Genomic DNA, 6,894 nt, shown 5'->3' on the forward strand with positions numbered 1-6,894 from the left:
ACGACCAGGCCCAACCACAAACCGCCGGCAAGAGGAGAGAGAGACGGCGGCTGAGGAGAGAGAGTCGGCCATCCTTTGGCCGACCTTAGATCTAGGAAGTTTCCATTATCTCTTCAGTTTATCTTTAAGAAGTTTTCCTATTTCATGTTGATTAGGTTTTGGATAATTTCCTTTTTCCTATTCCTTGTAATCCCTATATACGGGAACACTTTGATGAATAATAATACAGAAGAGACACACGAAATATCCAGTCTCAAACCCTTCAGTTCACAACACGTTATCAGCACGATAGTTCAGACCCTGAGACAAACTCTAACCTAAAAAATCCGTAACACATTAAACCCTAAATCAGGCGGAACCAAATCCAATCGACCTATCTCTCCAACCCCGAGGAACCAGACAGACGAGCCACATATCAAATCAAGCTCTGGACGAGACGAATCTATCTGCGAAAACGTTCGTCAATCCGATCTCAGACGCGCCCACACTGCAGAAACAACAGACGGCCGCCCTTAGTTCTTTGGGAAACCCTAATCCGAACCAACAAGTTTTTCTAGCAAATTTCAAATCCTAGTGCAAAGATACGTTTGTCATACCTCAGTATTTGATGATACCTGTTAGATTATGATGTTCATTGGAATCTAATACCCCTTTGTTTATTGTTTCATGAGCTGAAGAGGAGTAGTCGAAGAACCCAACCTGTTTTGTGAGTTTGGCTTGCATACTCGATCAGATACAGGCCTAAGGTGTTCATGCGTTCAGACGTCCTCAGCTCCCTGTTCAAAACAAAGCCGTCCACGTTCCAAGTGAGACAGCTCGCGACCGACCCAAGACGATCCGACCCCGAACAGCTCGCAGGCGAGACTCCTCCAGCCAGCAATCGCCCCATCCGCGACCCGATAGGAGGCAGCATCTGTCCAGCTCACGTCCGAGGTTCATCAGCTCTCTTGGTGGTCCGGTTCAACCCTTCAAACAGAGGTATACCGTGATCTAAGAACCTAGAAAATAACCCTAATTCCATGTCTTGATGAAACCCTAAAAGAAACCTAAGATTAAAATCGACAATCTCCTAGAACTAGAAACATAAATCGATTCCAATTAGAAACCTGGTTGAATCTTGATTGATTGATTTCTGATTTAAATTGAGGTTTAGGAATGTTTAGATTGCTTGAATCGATCTGTCTGAACATAAAAAATACTTAAGGCCTTGAAACCCTTAATCGGTTACTTGAAAGTTTTAAGATCTTAAATCTCGTTTTGATTCCTAAAAGTTTTGAAATCTTAAATCTAATAAAAGTTTTAAACAGATTGAAAGTTTAAAATGGGTTTTTGAATGAGAGTTAGGTTGCTAGATTGATTGATTCTAAAAACTAGTTGAAACATTGCCAACCTTGAAAATTGGTAAACTTGATATGTATTGTGTAGCATTGTGTTTTGTCATGAATCATATTGGACGACCGTAAGGTCTAAATGCATTGCACACACACCGGGTCTTGTACCTTGAAACCTTTTGGCTTAGTGCATATCTATGTAGCCATGTGGCCAAGCATCCGGATGGTTAGAGAAACCGGATTGCATAATGATCCAATCCTTAGGATTGTTGTATCACATAAATACCGTGAAGCTTAAGGCATCACAATGTATGACCGTATGGTCTAGAGAGACATCATATCTGAATGATCTTGCGGCCTTGTGCCCTTGACTAATTAAAAGCCATGTAGCTTAGTGTACATCTAAGAGGCCGTGTGGTCCAGCATCCGGATAGTCATATGACCCGGACTGCATCATGAACCGATCTTTAAAGATCGTTGTATCACAAGAAATGGCCCGTGTGACCTGACTCACACCATGATCGATTGTTTTCATAGATGCGTAAGACTTGTTTGTGGCCGAGCTTGCTAAATATCATGCGGCTACATGACCACATTGTGAACCTAAATTTTAAATGACAATGTGACTCAGATATCGAAAAGGGACTTGGTGATACACCAAGGACAACAATGAGAATGAATTGGTACAGTATTCCATCATCTCATTGAAGGTCTAAAATCAGTACATCACTATGAAAATCCACTAGACTTTGGGAATGTTTTACAGCATAGAAATTACCACCAGAAACGGTGTTGCTCCCAAAGGCTAGAAATGACTAGAAGAATTTAGATTCTTGGATTACAAAGTCATGGATGAGTACAACTCAGTCTTGTTTAAGACAGTCTCGATGCTGAGACTTTGTGGTGAAGTAGTAACCAAGGAAGAGTTACTAGAGAAGTCCTATTCCACATTCCATGTGTTGAAAGTCATACTGTAACAGCAGTATAGAATAAAAGGCTTCGCCACTTATACTGATTTGATTACATGACTGCTTCTGGCCGAGGCAAACAACAAAGCTCCTGATGAAATCAGTGATGCTAGACCAGCCGGAGTAGCAGCATGGCGGAAGCCAATGAAGCTGAAATGAATAAGACTTCCGATTGTCTAAAAGACCGAATTTCGATACGACTAGTCTTATTGCTTTATGATTGCATTCGTGTTTGTTTTAAAGGATCATTCACGTTTCATATATAATAATAGAATTGGTCTTGAGTTTATTAAATCTTGCCTGATCTTACTTAAACATATGGATGTTTTAAAGAATTGCCTAAAGGGCATAAAACCAAGTAAGAAATCATGAACGGTATAGAAAGCCTAGTAGGAAACTATGGCTAAGGCATTTGCCTATAAGGCATTATATACACCCAAAGAAATGTGGTCCATTGAAGTTATAATGAATGGTTTCCAACTAAGAAACAATGGCCAAGAAAGGAAACAAAGTTCCTTCAGATCTTTAAGAATAAAAACGCCTAAGACATTTGAAAGAAAGTGGTCGAGACTATACCAATGATCTCTACTGATTTATACTATGCTAAGGATCAGTATGATAAGAGGCAAGAGATGTGGTGATCATATTGAGAAACACCACAAAATTTTTACACTATATGGCATGATAGGATTAGCCATCCTAGTATAGAACGTGATGCAAAAGATCAATATTGAAAAGGCACAGAGTTATCCCGAAAAGATCTCACGTTGTGAAACATGTACACATAGGGAAACTCATTTGGCTTAATTATCCCAAAGCACCACGACCTTATAGTATGGTCATGAGGGGGAGAGAGGATAAACCCATGATCAATACTACAAGTTCGTGTACTATGGTCTAAAACACCATTATATATGGCTCGGTCATTACTAGACCATAAAAGGGCCATTACCCGGCCAAAGAAAGACCATGATACAAACGGCCAAAACCAAAGAGGCATATGACTTGTCCATTACATGACTTGGCCGTGACTTGTCTGAGAAGTGCATGCTTGTCCGCACACAGTCCATGACTCGGCCAAAAGAAGCCGAAGAGACCATAAGAGACAACAGTCTGGCCGCAAAGGCCATAACCGGTCCGGAAAGGCCATTACCTATAAAAGGTTCGGCCATTACCTATATGCTTGGGGACATTATGAATATACATGTACAGAATGATAATAAGCATCAGGCCATATAAGTGAGCATAGATATTCCCATCTAAAGAATGAATACGGGTCATTAAAACCAGACAAACCATCTTAAGAGATTCTGAATAAACCACCACATACATATATGTGCCGTCTAAGATGGAACCTCAGAAGAGGATTGGGAATATATGTTGGATAGGAGTAATACTTTCTCCCACGAATTCAAAGAAAGCATGAGCCAAAACATGGGTGATTAAATAGTGGCCAAGTACGGATTGCATAATCAAAATGGATCCGACTATCCAAACATTAAAGGAGAAAGATTATAAGCTGGATAAAGAAAGAGTAAAGGAATGATAAGAATGGTTTTAACCATCATTGTCTTGGCAAGATCCTCGGACTATACATTATGATATAAGACGTCCAAAGAAAGATAATATAAAGATAGCCAATTGAGAAGCTAATCGAAATGCCAGACACTGACCCGAAAAAGAATGACTAACCAGCTTAGCACAAAACGAAATTTAAAGTCCTAGAAGAGACATAATCAAGTTGCTATAGAGTCTATACAAGATAGACAAAGTGTTCCATAAGAAGTAAAGAAACTCGGATAGAAAGAAAAGGTGCATACACAGATCCGAAGTCATGATAAGAGAAACCATACCAGACATAGAGATAAAGGCTGGCCAGCTACACATCTAAGGTACCAAGCCAAGTAGTCTTGGGACGCCAAGCTGCTAGGTAACAAAGGTCCTGGATAATGAAATCTCAAAGTGATCAGATCATGTCTGGAACATAGTGGAATCACATGAAAGTGTCGACACACACATTGTATAAAGATACATAAGAGAAAAGCACTTGAACATAAGCGAGGATCATATACCCACGAATGAGTACTCATCATACAATCATAGAATCATAAAGATTATAAAGAATAGAAAGATAAACGTGGAGGTTCAAAGTATCTAAAGAGAGATGAGCGTATTGGCCATGTATAGATACAGAAACGCCATCTGATAAACCAGTGAAATAGATGGATCTTGTGAGATAAAGAAACCGTGAGAGAGGACATATGATCACGTGGCCTAGAGTGTCTATGTCTTCATATTAACAGCATTAGATCATAGCTTGTTTGCACAAGGTACTCACAGAGATCAAAGGAACAAATTATAAGGAGATGAACTCCTATGTGGTGATTGCTGCTGCAGATTTTCGATATTAAACCAAGTCTGGTCATAGAAAGAAAATAGATACACTAAATGTAGTAAGCAGCATATGGATCACTGGATAAAATAAGATAAGAGAACAGCTTTGTTCCTAAGCTGATTCATGGACTGAAGCAAAAGCAGCTGCATAAAGTATATAAAGAAATCGATCACACATGATCATTGACCTTGGAGTTGTGTAAAAGACAATCCAATAAACAGTCCATATACATATGAGAATTTATAAAGAAATTCCTTGTGCTTATACTAAACCTAAAGAAGGTTATAAAGAATGAAATTTATGTGGGTGTCTGGCTAATAAAAACGTCCAGCACGCCAGCCAAGAGCATCCGGCTCTCTGACCAAAAGCGTCCAGCCCTCAGGCCATAAGAGTCCGACTCTGTCCTACCAAGGACGTCTGGCTCATATACCTTGATCACGGCTTGTATAAAAGATCAACCAACAGGTTGTAATCCGACATCAGATCCCTTAAGGATCCGGGATAGCAGAATAGCTTACAACTGCTATGTAACCTACACAAGATTTTATCGTGAGGATAATAGGAGATATTTGATCTACCCTTCCCGGTCGGATACCAAAAGTATTATAAGCCCGTGGAGTCAAGATCCATGACCTAACAATGTATATTAAGCGTGTGATATGATCCACAACAACTAAGGTCATGAGACGCCATCATATGGCATTACCTAAGGCAAAAGAATAAATGTCCATATCCATGAGAGTGTATTCGGCTACAGAGCCATGATAAGAGATTATAAAACCTCACAGCAATAATCATTGGAAACTCATGAGACAGGCAATGGACTTGTATAGACAAGGTCTATGACCTGGACATAGATCGACCAGAATGAAACATGGTCGAATGATAAACCATATTTAGTATGCTGTCCATAAGTACTTGGCCTGTCCGACCTAAGTAAAGGAGTTTGATAAGTAGACAGTCACGTCTAGACTATGGACAGATGCAAACACGTTTTGCAAAGACCAACATGTGATTCCCGAGGACAATGTGGTTCACATTGCTTAGCACACATGCTTTAAACGGGACACTCAATGTAAAAGGACATGAGAAACGACCTGAGAGGTCTAAGTGGTCTTAATTACGGTGCAGTAATGAAACTGGCCAATACTCCCTTCCTACACAGATAGGATAGATCACGCATCCAGATGCGTAGTATGTAGAACCTACACCGAGGTTCACATCAGGGGGAGTAGTGCGTGTTGTACTCTTTTTCCTTCATCATGGTTTTGTCCCACTGGGTTTTCCTGATAAGGTTTTAATGAGGCAACATTAAGCGTACTACAAATCCTGTATGGTTATGGCATCCAAGGGGGAGTGTTATGAACATTGTGGATTGCCATTAACCAGACAAGAAGAGATGGCCCATCAGGCCACGACCAGGCCCAACCACAAACCGTCCGTGTCCAAGAGGAGAGAGAGACGGCGGCTGAGGAGAGAGAGTCGGCCTATCCTTTGGCCGACCTAGATCTAGGAAGTTTCCATTTATCTCTTCATGTTTATCTTTAAGAAGTTTTCCTATTTCATGTTGTATTAGGTTTTGGATAATTTCCTTTTTCCTATTCCTTGTAATCCCTATATAAGGGAACACTTTGATTGAATAATAATACAGACAGAGACACACGAAATATTCAGTCTCAAACCCTTCGTTCACAAGAAACACTTGGTTGGATGATCAGCCACTACTGCCGGGAAGGATGTAATCGAGCCAGCATCAGTAAAACTTGAGACCATCATGGACCATCAGTCCATGAAAAATTCTCAAGCTATCAGTACACTCAGACAAAAATCACGATATGTGTACTGATGGACTGTCAACGTGGGTCAGTTGTCCACTGACAGTCCACGGGAAGGGCAAACGTGCTGCTGATATGTGTACTAACGGACAGTCCTCGTGGGCGAAAATCACCCAAACAGTCCACGTTGACTGTCCATCAGTACACAGTTGTCTACTGACGGACAGTCCTCGTAGGCGAAAATCACCCACGGATAGTCCACGGGAAGGGCCAACGTGCTGATATGTGTACTGATTTACTGTCCTCGTGGGCGAAAATCACCCGGACAGTCCACGGGAAGGGCCAACGTGCTGATATGCGTACTGACGGACAGTCCTCGTGGGCAAAAATCACCCACGGACAGTCCTTGTAGGCGAAAATCACCC

The sequence above is a fragment of the Brassica napus genome, unplaced genomic scaffold (genome assembly GCF_020379485.1).
Source record: "Brassica napus cultivar Da-Ae unplaced genomic scaffold, Da-Ae ScsIHWf_287;HRSCAF=473, whole genome shotgun sequence".
Classification (NCBI taxonomy): domain Eukaryota; kingdom Viridiplantae; phylum Streptophyta; class Magnoliopsida; order Brassicales; family Brassicaceae; genus Brassica; species Brassica napus.